This window comes from Sphaeramia orbicularis, chromosome 19, assembly GCF_902148855.1.
Source record: "Sphaeramia orbicularis chromosome 19, fSphaOr1.1, whole genome shotgun sequence".
Lineage (NCBI taxonomy): Eukaryota > Metazoa > Chordata > Actinopteri > Kurtiformes > Apogonidae > Sphaeramia > Sphaeramia orbicularis.
In genome coordinates, this window is record NC_043975.1 from 25699986 (window position 1) to 25724694 (window position 24709).

Genomic DNA, 24709 nt, shown 5'->3' on the forward strand with positions numbered 1-24709 from the left:
GGGGAAAAGAGCAGGGAATAAGTGGAAAATGTTAAAGGGCAGGTGGGTGAGTAAAAGCAGAGGTAGAGTCTGGCTTATTGTGCTTTTCTCTCTCCTCCTGTTCTGTCTTTTCTTTCATTTGTCTCTACACAATCAAATTCAGTATTTTATTTTCCAAAATCTAATCATGAACGTAGGTGAGATATATTGTTCCAAGTTAAAATGATCATCTATGGTACCTCCACCAGGAGCTTCATCCACTTGTTGAGCCACTCCATCAATACAAGCCTCCACCCCTCAGCTGATCTCCCACAGCCCTGTGTTTAATCTACCGTTCAGTCTGGCACTGTTCCATCTGATGGCTCTCTTCAGTCACTCTCAGCTCTATAAGACCTTATAAATGATGGCCTGGCTCAGGTTTTCAGTAAAATCATCCTTCAGAGTGTATACCTCCTCCACCAATTATCCCAGTCTGTTTTCAGTGCATGTGAATTAACACAGTCTGGTCCAATCACCTTTAACTCTACGACCTCCTTTAGACCTCTAAACGGTTTCTGAGGTAATGAACTTCAGCTTCCTTCTCATTGTGTCTTTTTGAGCTGGTTAATCTCAGACCAGGTCTTCCTGAGGCTGGTCCACAGGTCTTGCTTTTCCTCCAACAGCTGTTGTTTCTTTTTTAACTCCAGGAAATTTGTCATTTGCAAAAGCGACATTTTCCCAGACCAACTTCCTACATCAGTGGTTCCCAACCTTTTTTGGCTTGTGACCCCATTTGAACATCACACATTTCTGGTGACCCCAGACATTCAACACAGAGACTTTTTTTTTTTTTTTTCCAAAAATTAATTTTGTTTTTGATCATGTAATAGTTTGCAATACTATGTTGCACATAAACATTAATTTTAATCAACATTTAGTCTATATACAGGGTAGGGAAGCAAAATTTACAATGAACATTTAGTTGTTTTTTCTCAGCAGGCACTACGTCAATTGTTTTGAAACCAAACATATATTGATGTCATAATCATACCTAACACTATTATCCATACCTTTTCAGAAACTTTTGCCCATATGAGTAATCAGGAAAGCAAACGTCAAAAAGTGTGTGATTTGCTGAATGCACTCGTCACACCAAAGGAGATTTCAAAAATAGTTGGAGTGTCCATAAAGACTGTTTATAATGTAAAGAAGAGAATGACTATGAGCAAAACTATTACGAGAAAGTCTGGAAGATACTATTAAAGAAGAATGGGAGAAGTTGTCGGCTGAATATTTGAGGAACACTTGCAAAAGTTTCAGGAAGCATGTGAAGGCAGTTATTGAGAAAGGAGGAGGACACAAAGAATAAAAACATTTTCTATTACGTAAATTTTCTTGTTGCAAATAAATTCTCATGATTTTCAATAAACTAATTGGTCATACACTGTCTTTCAATCCCTGCCTCAAAATATTGTAATTTTTGCTTCCCCACCCTGTAATTATTATGGATGGCAGCAGAAAAGCCAGGTGTAGATTACTGCACGAAGTGAGAATTTTATTTTCCTTGGTCAGCATATGCACAATCAGTCCAGCTTGTATTTACAGCGTTGACAATTAATACTGAACAAACAATAACTCAAACTATGAATTATGAAAGAGCTGCAGCATCTGAAACTGACCACAATGAACATTTGAAAGATAAATACCACAGCGCTTCAGTTTCAACTTCACAGTTTGTCATATCTTTTACTAGAAATTTCAGGCAACCTCATTTGAATTCCAGGTGACCCCATGTGGGGTCCCGACCCCAAGGTTGAAAAACACGGTCCTACATAGATTCCAAAATAGGTTAAAACACAACACCAACTTAAGTACAGACAAAAAACCCTTAATCTTTATTATTAATCTTTCATCAATCAATAAATTAAAATACAATACTGTGTAAAAGTCCTGGGCCACTATTAGTTTTGCTGGTTTAGTAATGTTATAATCACCACATATGTGTTTCTCATTCTCTGTATTAAGATACTGTCTGGATATATGGGTAAGTACAGCAATCAAAACAAAAGTCTCTATAAACTACAGTGATAGTATTTAGTGTGGTCTCCCTTTCATTAACATTTCTTTAACCCTTTTGTTCAGACAGTATGATGATATTTATTGCATTAATTTTTGTGATGTTTTGTACCAGGTTTCATTCAACATGTTTGTGCTGCTTCTTGTCATGTGATCACACTAAATACTGACTTTAACTTTAGAACCCATTTAGTTCAGTTTTTGTGTGTCATCTAAGGCTGGGCATATATTTCCTGCATTTTATATGAAGAAAAGAGAATGAGAAACAAATGTCTACTCATTTCAATCCTGCAAAAATAAAAAAGCTAGAGGTGGCCGTAGACCTTTGCACAGGACTGTATAATGATTTTTTCTTTTTAATAATTTTTTTTCCATTTGGTAAAATACTGTACAACAGAGTAAAACACACACACAAAAAAAACAAAACAACTAAGGACATTTGTAAATCATTTCTGAAAAATCAGCAATGGTAAAACATAAAATTTAACATAAACACATTACATATAAGTTCTCTGTTTAGATTAAGAAAAACAGCTCTTCTTAAAATAAGTCTTCCCTTGTTTGTAATATTTTGTTAAATAACATACATTACAACAAAAAGATGTCACATTTTCCCCCTTATTTTCACTATTCTTAATTCCAAATCCACACAAGTTTCAACTCCATTACATTCAACCAATACAAATATAAGTTATCGTTTCCAGTTAAGTTAAATCTGGCCTCAGTGGGGTTATACATACAATCCATTTTGATCGGACTGTATATATTTAACACTAAAACATAATGAATATGTGTAACACTTAAATTTAACTTTAAAAACACCTTGCAACCATGCATGATGAACTAAAACACTCATGACAACAGTATCACATCCATAACCTACGTCATTTCTTTATTTAGCACACTGAATGGAATACTTTTCATTGCAATTTACTAGAAAATATGAGATGAACTTTTTAATGAAAACACTGTATGTCTTTTCCAACAATTGGGCTATGTCAGACTCTTCAAATAGGAAATCAGTCCAAGCATGATCCTCATCTATCATCCACATTAAAGCTGTATCAACAAAACAACAGCCTTGTACTTGTAGCCAAAGTGGAAAAACCTTTAAGTCAATACACTGGGTTCCTGTCAGTCACATAAGTACGTATAATGCAACTGGGCTTGTTTACAGATCAATACACAGAGTGAGACTGGAGACATTACAGACATGTTTAAAGGGTGCACTTCTGCCGATTCTCACATGTCAAGTGGGAGTGGACTGTTAGTGGTTCCCAGAGGCACAGGTGAACTGTGGGAAACCACTTTTAGTCACTATACTGTATATATTTTTATGACACTCCTGTTGATATTTAAAGCCTAATCCTCAAAACCACACTGCTTTTAGTTAGGTTCTTAAATGCTGAATTCTGGCTTCTACCTAAACCAGTATTTACTTATTCATCGTTCTAATAAATAATTCAGTCTTTCCAAAGAACCTTGAATTGATACTGTGTACATAGAATGTGTTAAAATAAAATAGTACCGACGTGGAAGAAGGAGAATATCTTGGCCTGTAGATGAAAAGCATCATGTTGAAAGGTACACTATGTATGTAACAGATACTGGTGGTCTTTTAATGAGACTGTTCTCATTAAATATGACGAATGGTGTTTTTTGGAAGAGATAGTATAATCCCTTGTGTCGAACTGAAAGTAGACTTTTCAGCTTAAACTATGTAAAAGTGAGCCACATACAGTACAGTGCAAAAGTCCTGGACCAACATTAGGTTTGTTGCAGTGGCGATTTCTCATAGACTGCAAGGGAGGCCCGGCTTCCCCTAAAATTACGAAAATTAAGTGGTTAAATATGTACAGTTGTGTTGACATTTTATTGACTATAAATGTGTTAGAACACGTTCATCTTAAAGATGAGTTCATTCAAATCAGCTTTATCACAAATCAACAGACTCGATGTTGTTCACTTCTCCTCCATTCCCGTGTCTCTGTTTTCTCCTCCATCTCTGCTCAGTGCATTTGTCCGTAGACTGCGGGCGTCTCTGGGCTTCAGTGGGACTGAGTGGAACAGTTTTTTTCATTGCCTCAAAACTGGACGGTAATTGGATAAATGCCATGATGTTGTCCCGCCCCCGGACACCGGGCGTCTCTGGGGGTGAATGGAGCTGTGGGCGGAGCTCGGCCGGGCTGGACGCCAGAATCCCACGTGCTGATTGGAGGATCAGTCAAAAGGCTGAATCCCGTTTGATTGACAGCTGTTTTCAGATCTCCTCCTTCACTAACACAGTTCAGTTTAATACCGTCACACATTCTGCTGTGAAATCAGAGAAACCACTACCAAATTACTGGTTCATTTCTTGCACTGTAAATAAAACACACTCATTGTACTTACTTGTTTCAATTTAACATAATTTCACTGTTTTCTTGTTTCAGTTACATAATTTAATCATTTCTTGTTCGAGTTTAATATCGTTTTGTTGATAGTTAAATCAGTCATACTGTCGGCTAGGTCGGAGTGAAAGGAGCATCTGTTGTTTAAAAAGGCTGAAGTCTTACACCCACAACACAATGGGCCAAGGCAATCTAAGCATAGAGGTCACTGGTCCAGTCCCTGGAAAAGACGCCTACTTGGTACAATAAGGTTACTGAGCATTTTCTTAAAAAGGAACGGAGGGACGAATGTATGTTTAAATAACTTGACTTTTTTTTTTGTTTTGTTTTGATGTAAGCCGACAATGAGCTTCCCCTGTCTGAAAGACGAGCAGCCGCCACTGGTTTGTTGGTTTAGTAAAGTTATAATAACCACACAAATGCATTTGTCAGTTTCTGTATTAACCCATAAAGACCCAGTGCTACTTTTGTGTCAGAATTTTCTCTATTTTTAACCTTTCTCAAGTGACTTATCATCATTTACTCTAATATTAACATCTGTATTTAGTGTCTTTAAGTGAAAATCAGGTATATTCCTATATTTAATTTACTGATCATGTAGATTTTCATAAAAACCCACATTAAAGTTGAGGGATATTATATCAAAAACTGACAGAACTGAAGAAAACATGACTTCTTCTGCTAAATATATCATTAACTGAACAAAACATAAGCATCTCCATTGACTGTCATTGATCAAACTTCGTGGGTTTTACTGGTGAGTCAATGTTATAGAAGATGACGGTGTTTCCGCGTTCACTATGGAGCCTCTCAGTGTCCAAATGGGTCATATCTGATGACCATGAATAGATGACAAACTGCATTTTACACCAACTATTTACATGTAGTGGCAGGATCAGTGGATCAATAAGTATTAAATATTAACATCAGTAGATGGTTTTGGTCGCTGGTGGATGTTTGGGTCTTTATGGGTCAAAATACAGTCTGGATATATGGGTATGTACAAGTATGTACAGCAGTAAAAACAAAAACTTCTATAAACTAAAGTAGTAGTAGTATTGAGTGCAATCTCCCTTTGCCATTTGTTCAGAAAATAAGACAATTATTGCATTAATTTTCTGATGTTTTATACCAGGTTTCATTCAAATCATGCTGTTTCTGTTTGTGTTGCTTTTTGTCATTGGGACAGGGGTCACACTAAATAGTGACTGGAACCTTTAACACCCATTTAGTTCAGTTTTGTGTGTCTACTAAGCCTGTGCACATATTTCCTGTATTTTCTTGATGTATCTGAAGAAAAGAGAATGAGAAATAAATAAATACACTCATTTCAACCCTGCAAATACAGCCAAGCTGGGGCTGACCTAAGACTTTTGTACAGTGCTGTACATACAGTATATATCACTGTGGGACACAAAAAGATATAAAAACTGCAGGTGGATTATTAGATTTTAGATCTTTTATGAGAGAACAAAATGTTAAAATTAAATTATCTGGAGGCACTGTGGAGACTTTAATATCAATACAGGAATTTGTGATTTGAGTGAGCAATGGAAAGTGTATTCCAACTCCAACTTTATCAACTGTAAATCAATGTGCTGTAGGCTGCATACTGTTTCTTTTACTTCAATATTTAAACGTGGTTAAATATTTGATCATCTAACTCTTTATTCATAGCATTATTGATGTCACATTACATGCATTGCCAAAACATACTCCAGTTTTCCAGATTGATCTTTGGTTGTGTATATGCACCTTTTTTTGTGTCACCTCCTCAGGTTGAATTAGATAAAGCAATATAGTGACACTTGATGTAGCTTTTCAGTTGGTAAAGTAGAAAAAAAGATTCCCCCTAACCCATTTCAATCCTGCATGTAATTCTCTGTACTTTGGACTCATTCATCTCCCACATCAACCCCTAGCACACTTCTAAACTAGCCCATAAAGACCCAGGGCTACTTTTGTGGCAGTTCCCAAATAAATTTTTATCCGTATTTAACCTTTCTGAAGTGATTTATCATCATTGATTATAATATCACCGTCTGTGTTTTGCATTTTTTAAGTGTATATCTCTATATTTTCCTATGTTTAATTTACTAATCACGTAGATGTTCATTAAAACTCAGATTAAAGTTGGAGATTATTATATGAAAAACAGAGAAAACGGAAGAAAAAGTGACTTTTCAGCAAAGACATCAGTAACTAAATGTAAAAACAAGCATCTCTATCCTCTGTCATTTATTAAACTCCATGAGTTTTACTGGTGAATCGATGTTGTAAAAGATGACTGTGTTTCCACGGTAACTAGAGCCTCTGAACGTCCGAATGGGCCATATCTGATGACCATGAAAAGATGATAAACTGCATTTTATACCAATTATTTACATGTATTGATAGGATTAATGGATCAACAGCTATTAAACATTTTAGATCAGTAGATGTTTTTGGTCTTTATGGGTTAAATAAGCCTGTTTATATGGCCATAAAAGTCTGATAACTGGCAGTAATCAGATTTCTGTAATAACTGGATCTGACCCGCACTAAAGTAATGCAACAGAAAAGCCCTGGTTTACATGTTTCAGTCCATTATTGGATTTCTTTCATAATTCGTACATAAGTGACACAAGACTCAAACTTCCTGTTATTGTCTTCCATTCATGTTATGATTATGAGCCTGTTCACATGCACACTAATGATCTGATTATTATCTGATTTCTGGAGTTATCAGATTATTCAGTTTATCACATAAACAGCATAATCTGATCCACTTTATCAAATAACACCATTTATCTGAGAAATTGGATTCACACACCTGGAATTCTCCTCAATACTCAGATGTCTTTGTGCGTGTTTATCTATTCACACCTGGTCACACCTAATAAAATGAAGCTGAATTACTATATACAATTGGAATGAAAAATAATGACTGAATTAAAAAAAAAATTATGTAGTTCACTCAACTTAATTAGATGTGACCAATTGAAGAACTTTTTGTACATTGATTCAATGTATTGCTTTTTTCAGCGTGTGAGCAGAAGGCAAAAATAGGAAGTTTGAGTCTACCATCACTATGTACGTACGTACTCCAAAAGAAATCCAATAATGGACTGAAAAACATCTAAACCAGGGTTTTTCAGTTGTCACATTTCTGAAGTGCATATAAACACATCCGATTATTATAACTGTCTGATTATTAACAATTATCAGATTTTTATGGTCGTGTAAACAGACTGTCACTTGTGACTTCACCATTTATTTTTTTTTTTGCTGAGATGTAAAAGAACCAAATTAATCTGATTCACATGTATATATGCATGAAGACATCAGAATATTGGGTCAGTACAGGTGTGTTCACCCTTTAGAGGGCACTCATTGAAATACTCTGAAATTCAAAATTTCACCCTTAGTGTGTTATTGAACATTATTATCTACCTCCTCATCGGTTGGCGTGACAACAGTCTCCCTCCTCTTGCCATAAAACATCTGAGCAGACACTTGCTAAAAAGCAAACACATACAATAAAACAACTGTTATAAGGTCATAAAAACACTCACATTCACTATTTAAGGCTTCAAAATTTCTATAGAATCTCTCTGCATCACTGTATACTGTCATAAAAACCAATATGGACCTCATTGAGGCACTGGATTGGCCCCATAGGCCTATTTAATGTTTGCGGAAATTACCATAAATAGTCACTTGTCCGACACAGGGTTAATCCGATTTGACTGTTGTTGTCTGATAAAGCATATCCCATTATGCTGTTTACATGATCACTTGATTAATCAGATAAATCCAGAATTCAACTACTGATCAGATCTAGTGTGCATGTAAACAGACTCATTGACTCACATTAGGATGTTATATTTTAAAGGAATAACACTCAATCAAATCTGTTGATTGTACAAACAGTGTCATACCTGTGACGGTGACTGTATGCGAGAAACCCCCTAACAGCATTCATGAAAACACGATTTACATCTGGATCCACCTACAGAGCAGCTTCTCTTTCATACGTATCCATTAACTAACGTTCCCACCTTTTCGGCTGTTCAAACTTTTTATCCCTTTGTACCTGAGGCAGATGTTCATCATCGCAGTGGGAGATTTGCATTTCAGACCTATTTTTCACCCGATCTATTTTTCCTCCTCAAAGGAGAAGCACTTTGATGTCCCTCAAATCTCATTACAACTGGAGCTCAGCATCAGCAAAGACTGATTTCCTCTGGTTTTGCAGTGGCAGGGAGGAAATGAGGAAGGCAAAATCCCAGCAGAGCAAAATCCGAATGCATACGGCCAACCATGTGGACGACTGCCTGAAACACACAGCAGCAAGCGCTCCACTCCAACATGAAGGCATTATTTAGTGGTGATTAGCAGTGAGAAATGGAGAGATTGAAGTTACCTAATACCTATAATCAGTTACACTACACGTGCAACCCAGACAGACACAGTGAGAGGCTTAATCTCTATGTACTAATCCCTTTAACAAGTGGACAGCAATGCAAAAAAAAAAAGACAGAAAAAAAACAACACATTCAAGTTTGGCACACTGTTCTTTAATTTTTGTTTTAGTTTAGATCTATTGATTTGTTCAGACATTTAGGACTAATTGCAGTGACAAATCAATGGGTGGCCAGCAGGAGGTCTGCCACGGGACTGCATTTTCATTATTTTCATTATCACCTCTTTCCTCTTCAATCTAATGAATGTAAAACGTGCATGTGTTTCAGTATAGAACATTGTGCAGCAGTGGCGATTTCTCATAGACTGCAAAGGAAGCCCGGCTTCCCCTAAAATTACGAAAATTAAATGGTTAAATATGTACAGTCATGTTGACATTTTATTGACTACAAATGTGTTAGAACACGTTCATCTCAAAAATGAGTTTGTTCAGAACCAGCTTTATCACAAACCAACGGACTCGATGTTGTTCACTTCTCCTCCATTCCCGTGTCTCTGTTTTCTCCTCCATCTCTGCTCAGTGCATTTGTCCGTAGACTGCAGGTGTCTCTGGGTTTCAATGGGACTGAATGGAACAGTTTTTTTCATTGCCTCAAAACCGGACGGTAATTGGATAAATGCCACGATGTTGTCCCGCCCCCGGACGCCACTCATCTCTGGGGGTGAATGGAGCTGTGGGCAGAGCTCGGCCTGGCTGGACACCAGCTACGTGCTGATTGGAGGATCAGTCGAAAGGCTGAATCCCGTTTGACTGACAGCTATTTTGAGATCTCCTCCTTCACTGACACAGTTCAGTTTAATACTGTCGCACATTCTGCTGTGAAATCGAGAGAGAAACCACTACGAAATTACTCGTTCATTTCTTGCACTGGAAATAAAACACACTCACTGTACTTCCTTGTTTCAATTTAACATAATTTCAGCGTTTTCTTGTTTCAGTTACATATTTTAATCATTTCTTGTTCGAGTTTAATATCGTTTTGTAGATAGTTAAATCAATCAAACTGTCGGCTAGGTCGGAGTGAAAGGAGCATCTGTAGTTTAAAAAGGCTGAAGTCTTACACCTGCAACACACTGGGCCAAGGCAATCTAAGCAGCCTAGCTCTGATGGACATTGAGAGGACACTGGTCCAGTCCCTGGAAAAGACGCCTATTTGGTACGATAAGGTAACTGAGCATTTTCTCAAAAAGGAATGGAGGGCCGAATTTATATTTAAATAACTTAACAATTTTTAATTTTTTTTTTTTTTTTGATGTAAGCCGACAATGAGCTTCCCCTGTCTGAAAGACGAGCAGCCGCCACTGTTGTGCAGTGATGAAATTTGAACTTTATCTGACACATTGATATAATCCGGTAATGTACAAGTATTACTTTTAGGTACTTTTTAAAAATTATTTGTTTATTTCGAGCAGTTACAGAATACATGCAAGTTAAAAATTCCAAAATCATTCATCTACACTCAAAAAGGAGAGGAAAGAAGAAAAACTTATTTAATCCCACCCCTATTCTCATCATCAAATAACTTAAGATAATAACATTTTAAATACTCACTCACTGTATGTGGGGGTGTGATCCGTACAGATGTCACTTACACTACTGTGAAATGAAACTGAGACTACATGCTTTCAGCATCTGACTCCCGACTTCTATGCCTCTGTTATAAAGGGAATCTTACAGGAAATTTTCACGACTTCTAACCTATATCTACTGGACCCCCTTCAGTGCTCTATGGGCTCCCCACAAATGCTGGGCCCCATGAATTTGTCATGTTTATCCCCCTTTATCGGTGCCCCAGGATACAATATGTAGTTATATACAAAACAGACCAAGAGAAGAGTTCCAGAATGATTTTAGTGCAAAATTAGAGGCAATCCCATTGAGCAGTAGTACCGTTTTCTCGATTTCTGTAAAATAGACGTAAATTCCAGCAAAGTAATGAGTTCTTTTACAGTATTGCATTATTGGTCATTATTGATTAGTACATTGCACTAATTCAACATTATTGTATTTAGTAGCTGAAATTAATTGATGGTATTTAACCAGCAATCCTCAATACAAAGATCATGCATTTCAAGAAGCAAAAATTACAAAAAACGGTGCACTTCTAAAGTGTACCCATAAAAATAGATAAAAACTTTATGGGGATAATTAATAAAGACTGAATTGAAGTATAATACACTCATTTCATGTATTTTCTCGGTAACTAACATTATTTAGTCATGATTATGCTTTGTCCTTTAAAACAGATTAGTTGTGCCAGATCTGTCAGATAATATCCGATTATCTTGAATCACAAGTTAGCTCTAGAAAAAATTGTTTGAGCAATTATTTTAGTGATTTCCAGGTGACAGAATAGGTTATAATCTGAAGTGATCATATTCACTTCTTCCATCTAAATGAATAGAAAGAGCTGTTAAATGTTGTCATGAGTGAAAAGACAAGGATTAGACAACTTACACAGGAGACTTTATATCTTCTCTAGCAGTTAAATAGCAAGAAATGCGCTGAGAAATGGAGGTAGCAGGTAGGTGGTCATCAATGAAGTGAGGTAGGAGTTGATACTGAATAATTGGAGAAGCTGAAGTTTCATGAGAGTGGGTTGACGATAGAGAAACAGGTGCAAAACGCTGGAACATCTGGTACAATACAGTACTGAGTGTATGTGTGGAGTTCAGGTTTAGCTGGGCTGACTGGAAATGGACAACAGGTGACTCAACAGGTGAGTGCAGGTAACCCTTTAACTCCTGACGTGTCTGTGGTGAGCTTTCTGACTGCATGATTTACTTCAAATATTCCTAAAAATTCAACTGTTTGCTCAGTAAGAAATTTTTCAAAATGTGCTGACAGAATAGACCTTGAGCTTTCTACAAAACATCTGAGCATGCTCAGTGCCCCCGGGACAATGTGTATGTTTACAGGTGTCTGGATCAGCACTTATGTTGTAATGTTCTAAAAGTGATGTTCTGATGTTCAAAAATACATGTTCCTTTCACATAACATGTACTTTTCTTGTATTTTTTATATATATAATTCTTGGATTTTTACCCCGCCCCCCAAAGGGATATTGTTTTTGGTTCTGTTTATTTTGTTTGTTTTTTTGTTAGTTTGTTAACACTCTAGCAGCAAAACTATGGATTGATTTAATACCAAACTGGATTTATAGACTGCCAATGACCCACAATAGATTTGGTTACATTTTGGGAAAAGTAGGTCAAAGTTAAAATTTTTTATGAATTTTATTTTTTTTTAATTCCTCCCATTTACTTATAATGGCTACAATTTCAAATAGCTATAAAAAACAGAAATTTTGTTTCAATATACTTGAAACTTGGCACATATATAGAGACAATGGTTATGGTGACATCAGCACACACATAGACATGATGACATCAGCTGGATCGATGTCAAAATAAGCTACAATACCTGCAAGGGGCGGGGTTTGTTGTGCCTGGCACCACCTGTTTTTTTTTTGTTTTGTTTTTGTTTGTTTTTTTGCCACTTACAGGTAAGGAACCAGACATGGTAGCCTCACTGACCTTGGTTTTCTACATAACAATAAAAATGCTGAGAAATTTCACAAAAGTAACATTCTTGTTCTGTCCTCCAATAACATACAAAGGTTGAAACTATGAATTTCAGAGTATTTTTATGAGTACCCTATAAAGGGTTAAAGCAGGGATGTCAAACTCATTTCAGTCCAGGGGCCACATTCAGCTCAATTTGATTTAAAGTGGGCCAAACCAGTAAAATAATAACATAATTATAATAAATAATGTCAACTCCAAAATTTTCTCTTTGTTTTAGAGTGAAAAAAGTCAGATTAAACAATGAAAATGTGTACATCTACAAACTATCCTTTCAAACAATGTGAATAACATGAACAAACTGAAAAAATAAGTGTAATTTTAACAATATTATGCCTCAGTTTATCATTTATACATGTACATTATAACTTACAGATCACAGTGGATCTACATATACACAAAACATTTAATAACAGGCAGATTATAATATATTTTACTTTCTTCTCTTACAACATTTCAGGTTATTCACATTTTTTGGGAAATTATACTTTGTTTTAGTGTAAATACATGAAAATATTTGTATTTACAAAGAGAAAAATTGGGAGTTATCATTATTTTTATGTTATTATGATAGCATTTTAATGGTCTGACCAACTTGAGATTGAGTTGGTCGAAATGTGGAACCTGAACTAAAAGGATTGTAAATATCTTCAGTGTAATTTTTCCATTCCACAAATTCATCCCAAGGGCCGGACTGGACCCTTTGGTGGGCCGGATTTGGCCCCCGGGCCGCATGTTTGACACCTGTGGGTTAAAGGGTTAAAACTAAAAAGACAGGTGTGAACAGGGTGGAGCAGGGGTGGGGGGAATGGGAGAGATGAAGGCTGGGAGAAAAAATATTATACATGGACTGGGTGGATCTGGTAAGAAGTGATGCAGATGTCTCCTCCTGGGGCATGAAATCATTCTTTTCTGGTCTGAATATGGACAGTTTTGCATTTAGAAAGCATCTGGAAAGTGCCAGTTTACGGTCATTTCTAAGTTAGCAGTGAGGTTGATTGATAGACAGCGTTAACATTAGCTCGGTGACTTCATCTGTCACCTCTAGCTCTTCCTCAGCTTCACCCTTTTGTCCGAATACAGTCAGTTCACTAATGGGTGATGTCATGGTGGCTAAGCTGGCTCTCCATGTACAGTCCTTGATATGCTGTCAAGCTTCTTCCCGAAGCTCTGTGGTCTGTCTTGTCCAGATACACTTAAGAGAACAGAGATTTATTCATCTGTGCCATTTTAATGCTGAGAATAGAATGCATTTCAGGTTTGATAAGAGAGGTCTGTTCATTGTCACGTCTCCGAACAATACATAGCAGAGCTGTCATGACTGCAAAATCATTCTCATCCATTGTTCCACATCATCCGATTTTTGTGTGTGTGTGTGTTTCATTATATTTTCCCATTTCCCAGAAGTGTCATGTGTCTTGTCTGTCTTCCTTCTACACAAACTTTACATTTTGTAGATCGCCGTCTGGACAGCATCCCTGGAAAGATCGACCGTGTTTGTTTTGAATGACAGGATGATTTGCATTTAGACTCTGTGGTTTTTAAAAAAGCGTTGTCATCGTGTGCTCTAAGGTCACATGGCAAAAGTGTGAGCGAATGTAAGAGAAAATGTAGAGGAGGAGAAAAAGAGGAGACGCAGAATGAATAAGCTTGTGGGAAAATAAACATGAAGAAAGAATTTAGAAGCATTGTGACTGGGAATCATCTCTAAAAGTACACATTTAAAGTCCTCTACAGGATAATGTTACAAAATGAATGATTTGCGGCTGTTGGCAGTGACACAGCACAGGGAACAGCTTTAACCCAGTGCATTGTTAACTTATATTCCTGAAGCTTTACTCAATATTTTGCAACTTTAGAAAGCATCTGGTTAGTGTTAGGTAGAACAGTATGGAAAACACAAGCAAAAAAAAAAAAAGTAGTAATGTTAAAATATGTTAAAATGTACTTGGACATGAGGCAGCCTGATGAAAATGTCACATGTTTTAAATATTTGGGTATCTGGATGAATGGTATTTATTAATAAAATAGATTATGCTTTTTAAAAAGCCAGTACAGTTATAGGTCTTCAGAAAGCTGAAGAACTTGAGCCAGAAAATTCTTGAGGCGATGTAAAATAATCTGGTAGAATGCATTGTGTCTTTTAGTGTGGCAGCTTGGTAACAGTACCTGGATGTCAAATATGTCTTTAATGCAAAAGTCAAATAATCAGGAAACTACAAATGCCACTCTGTATCTGCTGAGTATCAAAATCCAATTTGATTATATGAGCAGATTCCCAACATCTATCTATCTATTGTACCAAGTGCCGTTAAAGTGTTAAATTGAATAAATTTACCTGTATATGACCCTGAGGTCTCCAGTTTTTATCTCTCTTTTTCTTTTCTCTTTTTTTGTTTTTTACTATTGTTGATACAGATTTTTGTCTAAATTATGTTTCTGTTTCTTCTGAGTATAGGTTAAGTATCCTGTTTCTTTGTGACTGATACTTTGTGGATGATAAACTTCAACCTGTCCTCACCCAGACTGAGTCTGATTGTCTTAATTTATTTTCTAAAGATTTATACAAAATGTTGCCATTCACATCCTGTAACAATGCTTACACTGTAAAGCAGTACATCTCATTGTACAACTCTTCTTCCGTTTATCCGGGTCGCGGGGGCAGCAGCCTCAGCACAGAACCCACACAGCCCTCCCCCAGCCACTTCCACCAGCTCTTCCAGGGGAATCCCGAGGCGTTCCCAGGCCAGCCCAGAGATGTAATCCCTCCAGTGTGTCCTGGGTCGGCCCCATGGTCTCCTCCTGGATGGAAATGCCCGACACACCTCCCCCAAGGGAGGTGTCCGGGAGGCATCCTCACTAGATGCCAGAACCACCTCAGCTGGATCCTCTTGACGTGGAGGAGCAGTGGCTCTACTCCAAGTCCCTCCCAGATGTTCGACCTTCTCACCCTATCTCCAAGGCTGAGCCCGGACACCCTGTGGAGGAAACTCATTTCAGCTGCTTGTACCCGCAACCTCATTCTTTCGGTCCTTACCACATCTGATAGTAATATAACCATTTATTTTAGGGACTGGAGAACAGTTTCAGTGAGTTTCTCCGTCCCATTCTTCCTTTAAAAAAGTCTTAATTCATACAGCTGTATTGTAGTTCCTGCACTTGGATTTTGTGTTTCGAAATGTGCCACATGTTCTCTATTACAAACAGGCAGACGAGTCCAACACCTGCATCCTTTTCTTCCTCAACTCTTTATAATGCAAAGAATGTGGTTTTGTACGGTCTTATTGAAATATGCATGGTTGTCCCCAGGGGAGTCATCATCTTTAAGGCATCATGTGTTATTCCAAAATATTTTCAGCATTACAGGTGCTATCAGATGTACATATGACCTTTTGCAAACAACATGGACACAACCTCAGACCGTCATGGTCTGAGGTTATAATAGTTTTGGATTTTTCATTATAGTTTAGTTGTATTTAGTTTGGACTTTTTGGCAGCACTTTATATAGTAAGTACACACTATGAAGCATTAGTTAAGCATTAACAAATACTGAATTCATTACTTATAAAGCATATTCTGACATGAATACTCTTTAGTATATGGTTTATCAGCACGGTTATAAATGTTTTACTAATCATTCGTAATCATTCATCATTCAATCATGCAGTTTGTTTGAAAATCTCATGTGCTGTCTTTTCTTTGTTAGAATAACTGAGACTTTTCTGAGTCTTTAGGCATTTCCAACCTTTAAATCTCATTTGTAAATGCTTTATATGGCATAGATAGTCCACACTTTAGATGAGCTCACATCACATACTTAATTAATGAGTAGTAAGTACTTTATAACTACCTGAAATAATGAATTCCTGTATTAGGAACTGTTTATAGGACATCTATTGGAAAATAAATGTGTGAGTTAGAATAAAATACACACTAACATATTCACTCACCATTAGTACATGTCTGAATACTAAATGTTTAAATGCTGGATCCATAATTTATAAAGTATGAAAATACAATCATTAAGCACATTGTAGATGAGCTTATTAATGATGAGTAAAACCATTATAACTGTGCTTATAAACCATATACTAATAAGTATTCACGTCAGAAATATGCTTTATAACTGATGAATTCAGTATTTATTAATGCTTAACTAATGCTTCATAGTGTGTACTTATAAAGTGTTACCAACTTTTTTTTTTTTAATGCATTTTATTCAGTTAGTTTTAATTAGTTTTTAGAGCAGGTTTGCCAGTTTTTATTAGTTTTTGTTTTTTTTCTAAATGCTTAGTTTTAGTTTAGTTTAGTTTTAGTATTAGTTTTAGTTTTTTCATATCTTTTATTTTCCTCATCGTCGTATTCAAAGAAATTAGTGATGCGTGGATCAGCGGGTTACCCACGGGACACTTTATTTGGGGGGTGGGTTGGGGGGAGTCACTGATTGAGCAGAGACACCAAAACATGTATAGTATCCTACATAAATTCCCTATAGCAGGTTAAAATATTTAGCGATATATAGCCTGTTATATTTTAGATTATTTGATGGTTATGTCACTGTCTGCGCTGGCGTGGCCGCAGACCCCTCCCTCAACAGACTCTCATCACATCCACCTGCTTTGAGTTGCACATCCTTTTTCATTAGGAGTGTATGACTATAAGTGTAAGGTTAGTGCTAGTGATCTGCGGGTTACCTGCGGGTCGGGTAAGAAAATGTCACTTTATTTGCGGGGTGGGTCAAATAATTCCGCAAAAGTGGGACCCGTGTTTAAAAAAAACCCCAACCCACGCATCACTAAAAGAAATCCCATACAGGACTCTGCTGCTTTCTCCCAACTGTAGTCTGCATGTTTCCAGGTAGAGTGGGGACGGTCCGACACTAAGCCACAAGTGACCAGAAGTGATAGACCGTGAAGTGCCGTCAGCTAAAATTGCTCGAGCAAAATAAATCAATTTCATAACAATCCGACATTGACAAAGATGAAAACGAAGGGAATTTTTATCTATAATTTTTATACGTTTTAGTTTTGTAAGCACACAATACAGTTTCAGTTAGTTATGTTGTTTTTTTTCCTTTTAATTATAGTTTTTATTTATTTCACTTAACAAAAATGTTCTTTCAGTTCTAGTTTTCGTCATTTCGTTAGTTTTCATTAACAATAATAACCTTGTTCTGGACTTCTTTCTGGAAACAGTCCAGCCCTTTTAATCTCATGTGGTAATAAATGTGGTTCCTGCAAATAAGATGCTAATTGTTGATGCTAATGAGCTTTTTTTTTTTTTTTTTTTATAATAATAAAAGTTGTTTCACCAGTGATTATTTTAAACATCATTATCAGTACAGAACTTCACAATCCCCAGTACCGACAACAAATACCCCCTTCCATTTTCCATGGGAACAGATTTATGAATAGAATTGTGAAACATGTGATTAAAGACAATGTGAAATATATAACACTCCTACTGAAAATTGAAGTTATATCTTACATAGAGTTTGAAGTGCAGAAAAATAAGGTCCTTGAACACTATCACAGATTCTCTCCTTGTGCTGATGCAGTCACACATATGATCACACAGATCTGCAAAGAAACCTGGGCTGAAAAGACGACCAGAACTGCAGCCCCTGAAGATAGCTATTTCAACCAGTGTTTGTCTATAATCATGTCAGCTCTCTAAGAGAAAAAATGACACCTTTATTTAACTGCAGGAACAATGATTTCAGCACCGGATCCTCTGTCCTTCTGTCAGACATCTATAATCTAAGGCTGCATAATTCACTCCCACAATTTGGTGATGCATTCATGTGAAGCTCTGCATACAAATAACAAAAGTAATAGCAAGTCCATCATTTATCCAGACCTTACAGAGGCACAAGTCTGGAATGCACAAACACACAAACAACTCACTAAATAAATCTGTGGAGAATCAATCCCTGGATAACACCAGGGATAAAGGCTGCAAACAGGTTTCTGCTGAAGTTAAAGTAAATATTTCTGAATAACAGCGCGATCTTTTACTCTGCCGTCAACCTTCAATGACTGAATGCAGTGAGAAGTCTTCTTTTGAGAGAAGATATAACACATCACCCACTGTTGGGAGCATCTGAGGACCTTTGCACTACAATTTATCAAACAAAGAAGAAAAACCTGTTCTGTGGGGCCCCATGCTAGAAATTTCAGCCCACTATCACACTATATAATCAAGTACTCTGTAGGCAACCAAGACCTATATGCTGCTGTGAGGGCCATCCATCAATACACGGTCACAAATTGTTTGTGTGTGCATGCCCGTGGAGACAGAGATCCAATATATACACGGTAAACAGTGTTTCTGTGTTCACTCAGGGTACACAATACAAATGAGGACGCAATATAAAAGCTGCACTGACAGCTTAAATGACACAAAATAAGGCATAAAAAAACCCCACAGGCTTTAGTGAATTAAAATTGATCCACTATTTGTCCCTACACTATAGCATTGAGAGTTTACCTCTTTACCAACGCTCACAACATGTCTGTGTCATTTGTATTTATTAATCTATCATTCTACTTTTATGGTAGCACTGCTCAGCCTGAATATGTGCAATGAACCCTTGAATGTGTGCAGTGAATGTCAGTCATGTCTGCGATCAGGCAGAAATGGTCAATTTAAACAAACTAAAATAGACAACTTTCTGTTTTTACTCTCTTCAAGTGCCTACACTATAAATGAGTGATATTTAGCTTTTTTAAAATGGAATTATGCATTTGCAAATGAGCTACTTCACGCCCCACCCCCTCCAGGTGGTTGACTGTACTGCTCTGTCCCATTTAACCAACAACTGAACATTTTAGGTAATTGGCTTGAAGTTTGGACATATTTTGGCAGACTTTGGAAAAATAGCATTTTCCTACGATGCACCATGATCGTGGAATATTTTTCAAAAAACTGTAAAACTACATATATTCATTTCTGTTAATGATTTTAAAAGTATCATGGAGAATGCAGTGAGGGAGGAATGTCACTGTTTTTCTTGATGCCATTAAGATTGAATAGTTATTATTGCGTTTTAATGTGCATTGTGTATCATGTATGGGTTTTGTATTGTTTGGACTTTGTATGGCTGTTACCTTGGCCAGGTCTTCCTTGCAAAAGAGATTTCTAATCTCAGTGGGACTTCATGGTCAAACTAGAAGCTCTCAGAGAGCGCAGACCTCCGCCAAGGCAGATCAGTGGGACCCCGTGCCCCGCTCCCCACCCCCACCCCCGATCACCACCAAAATTTAATCATTTGTTCCTTGTGCCAGTATCAACATTTCCTGAAAATTTCATCCAAATCCGTCCATAACTTTTTGAGTTATCTTGCACCGACAAAAACATAACCTCCTTGGCGGAGGTAATAAAGGTAAAAAAAAAAATGTTTTAATTCAGTATGGGCTACAGCCGCTGCTGCTGACAAACCATTATGGCATACTCTGAGAAATGTTCCTCAGAAGTCTTGACCTTGTATGTGCAAAAGTCATGACACAACTAGCTATAGATGTAACAAATTAAGCAAAACATTGTGTAGAAATTCACTCGATTTTTGCCAAAATTAATATAAAAGTAGTTTTGCAGCACCTGGAAGGTTCAAATTCAAACTTTTTGAACTCTTAGGGTCCCGAAATACACAAATAAATGTACCAAAGACTAATGAAAGTGGGTTTAGCAAAATATGACTTTACCTAAAAAACTAAAACAGCTCCTACAGCATTATTAAGTTTGCATGGTACCTGTCCAATTGTTAGCTCAGACAAACTGAGCTAGCTAATGGGCAGATATTTATTTCAAATGTGACAGCAGATGCAGTCCATTCAGCTGTTTAAACACAAACTTAGATGTTTCTTGCTACCTGTGCCAAAAACATGACTGCTTTGCTTGTAAAATTATTTTTTAAATCACAATCAAACAAATCACAGCAGAAGGAGCTGACCTTAAGCTCTATTTTCACTTTTGTAACTCCTAAAGACCCAATTATACACCAGTAACTAAAAGTATCTACTGATCTGAAATGTTTAATAACTTTAGAGCCACTAATCCTATCAATCCATATAAATAATTGGTGTAAAATGCCGTTTGTCATCTTTTCATATCATCAGATATGAACCATTTAGACGTTCAGAGGCTCAAATTCAAACTTTTTTAACTATTAGGGTCCCCAAATACTCAAATAAATGTACCAAAAAGTGGGTTTAGGAAAATACGACCATTTAAAGTTATGTGTAAAGGTTTGGTTTCATGTAAAAGGCTTTTAAACCCTCCAAAATTTTTACCTCCTTTTAGTGCAAAGAAGGTAAATCACTGATATGGAAGTCACAGGGTAACTCATGATACAATACAATCACAATAAATTATAACAACAGCATCATACTGTCTTGATGCTACCAGAAGAATTAAATTTCTTATTATTATATGAGTCTATAGTTGCTTTTCCACTGACCCTCAAATTGCGCAAATATAACTTACACATAAAAATTTACCAAATGGAAAAACAACAATTTTGTCAAAACTCTTGTTTGTCGATTTAAAGTTTTTGTGCTGGCAAAAGGTAATTTTCGGGTGTAGCGAAACTGGTATATCACGCAAAACTGCAATGGAAAGACCTTTTTCCGCATCTAGAGTCACGTGAATAAAAAAACACTGGATGTTGACAGATGTTACAACAAGTGAAGAAGAGTTTTAAAAGACAAATGGTGTGGCATGTGTGGACACACCAGGAAACCAAATCATTCTTTAATTTAGATCAGGATAGAGGGGTAATATATAATAATAATGAACATATCTGTAAATCAACATGATATTTATGTTTGTCACCATGTTTATGGAATGACTTCTCGTGTCATCTTACGACAATAAATAAACAAATCATTGCATTTGTGATTTAATGGAAAAACTGACATTACACACTTCTGTTTTTTCGACAATTAGTAAATATCAGTAAAGTTTTGTGCATATGTCCAATGGAAAAGCAACTTATGAGTTTGTCTATTTTACCTTTAAACATACATATGTAGGATTCCTGCATTAAAAACAGCTAAAAACAACAAGGCCTGTGTTCAATTTCTTGTTGACTGATTGAAAAGGTAATAATGGAAGGTGCTAGATCTGCAATTGACCTATTTGCACAAATGGAGTGATTTTGAAATGGCTTCTAATTAAAGTCCTATTACAAACATGTCTATTGTTTTGTTCTGATCCTTTTTGTTGGTTGTGCTCCATAAGATTGTTACCAGAATGCCAGTCACATTATAAAATTTGTAAATGCACTAAATCGCCATTGAAGCCCCATGAGACACTTGGGGTCTTATCCAATCATACCTTTAAGTGGCCCTCATCTCTTTTCAAGTAGCTACAGAAGCGTCTTGATTGCCTGTGTTTTGGCTCCTGGGCTCCCCTGAATACTAATGTTGCTGTTTGATAGAACATATACAGCCCCCAGAATCCCTTTGCTACTGCCTTTCTTCTTCTGCCAAGCGGGGTGCCATCTAATACATGGACTGAGTGCATGAGTGTGACACTAACACACAGGGAGAGAGCATGATAACAGATAACTGTGGGTATCTGAGTAATTTGTGTGCATATATATGTCAGAATGTGTGTGTGAGCGCACAATTGTGGCCAAGCCTGTGGTTCCCTCTGCAATGCGTCAGGATCCCACATGCTAAACTCCTGGCAGCTCTTACAAGGCTTGTGTGTTCTGCAAAAAAAAAAAAAAAAAAAAAAAAAAAAAACGTGCTTCAGACACATGCCAGCCATCCTGCCTGGGAGCTGGCATAGATCTGAAGAAAATTCTGAATATTTTTTTTTTCCCCTCATGAAATGTGTGTATGTGGGAGCGAAAGGGTGAGAAAATGAGAGGGTGGGCTGAGCTGTTGCATCCTTCTCAACTCGATTGTCAATTTATGGTGCGAATGTAGAAAAATGCTTGAAACACATTCAATTAACAAAGTGAAGGGAGAATGATCGAGAATAGAGTCTAACTTTGTATCATAAAGATAAACTGGAATTGCGTCATTGTTTCAACACACATTTGCTTCTTTTCTGTTTTGAATCATTGTCCATTAAAGCTACAATATGGTGACATTTACACATTAAAATATTTACACCTAAGTATGTAATATAATTTATTGACTTACGTATATACATGATATTAAATGTACTCTATGCGACATCCCATTTCATTTAGCATCACATCTCCTCTACTAACATTAGCTTTAACATTTACAGCTATTTCATTCTGATTAAATGACATAGTGTGAATATACATCACTAAATGTAAAAATGAATTCTGTTCTCATGATTTTTCTTTGCAGTGGAGGTGAAAACAAGTCTTATTATCCTCTATTACTTTTTTTAAATCACTGTGTGGACCCCTAGTTTGCAGTTATTAAATGACACATACTAGAATTAATTGTCATATTTCATCTTCACTCCATCAGAGTTTTTTTTTGGAAACTTGATGAGAACAGCCCTGTTTTATCTGCATTGTTCTCTGATCTGTGTGTGTAAAACTACATAGCTGGAGTTTTCCCTTCATCCCTGAACACCATCTGACTAAACTCCATTTTCAAGGGTAAATGAAATCCTCACTTGCGCTTCAGCTGCTAAGTGTCTTTCCCCATTGCCATTCTTACGCAAGTAACCAATCAGAACCGCACATGCATCGAGTGGAGAAGGAAGCGATATTGCTCACTCTTGCCATTTCCATCATCAGTCCTGATATTGTATACATTTAATTCAGTGTTTTTCAACCTTGAGGTCGGAACCCCATATGGGCTCACCTGGAATTCAAATGGAGTTGCCTGAAATTTCAAGTAATTGATAAAAAAAAGAAGAAAAAAACGTACTAATAAAAAATATATGGTGAGTTGACAAAGACAATCCCAATACGTAAAAGACATGACAAACTGAAGCTGAAACTGAAGCACTGTGGTACTGTTTATCTGTCAAATGTTCATTGTGGTCAGTTTCAGATGCTGCAGCTCTTTCATAATTCATAGTTTGAGTTATTGTTTGTTCAGTATTAATTGTCAGCCTTGTAAATACAAGCTGGACTGACTGTACATATCCTGACCAAGGAAAAAAATATTCTCTCTTTGTGCAGTAATCTCCACCTGGCTTTTCTGCCTCCGTCCACAATAATATACATTATATAGACTAAATGTCATCTAAAATTAATGTTTATTTGCAACATAGTATAGCAAACTATTACATGATCAAAAACAAACTAATTTTAGCAAAAAAAAAAAAAAAAAAACAGTCTCAGTTTTGAATGTCTGGTGTCGCCAGAAATTTGTGATGTTAAAATGGAGTCACCTTAGGCAAACCACCAGAATGTATAAAAGGATTTTGTAAAAAAAAATATTTGTTGAATATTTTGTTGGTTGCTAGCAAGAAAGTAATCACTAGAAAATGGATGACTGACAAACTACCCGCATTAGAAGATTGGATAGAACTTGTTAAAGAAATTTTCCTGATGGAGAAACTCACGTTTGCATTGAGACTAGAACATGACAAGTTTGAGGAATGCTGGAAGCAATGGATGGACTTAATGAACACTAAAAAAGAAGAAATCATGACACCCACTGTTGTTTAGCTACTATATTACTGTTGTTTGTATTATTATTAATATTGGGCGACATGGTGGTGGAGTGGTTAGCACTCATGCCTCACAGCAAGGAGGTCCTGGGTTCGATTCCAACACCAGTCGATGGGGGGTGGGACCTTTCTGTGCGGAGTTTGCATGTTCTCCCCGTGTCTGCGTGGGTTCTCTCCGGGTACTCCGGCTTCCTCCCACAATCTAAAGACATGCAGTGATAGATTAATTGGTTAATCTAAATTGCCCATAGGTGTGAATGTGAGAGTGATTGTTTTTCTCTATATGTTCAGCCCTGCAATGAACTGGCAAAATGTCCAGGGTGTACCCTGCTTTCGCCCCTATGTAGCTGGGACGGGCTCCAAGCGACCCCCATGACCCTAGTGAGGATAAAGCGGGTTCAGATAATGAATGAATGAATGTATTATTATTATTTCTTTGTTTTTTTGTAACGTTTGTTGTTAAAAAAAAAAAAAAAAAAAAAAAAGACGACACTGGAGATATACACAGGAAAACAATTGTAAAGATAGATTGTTTTGTTCTTTTCTGAAAAGAAAAGGAATGTAGAAAACAATATTGTAAAATGTTATATGTGCATGTGAATGTAAAACATGTAAATTC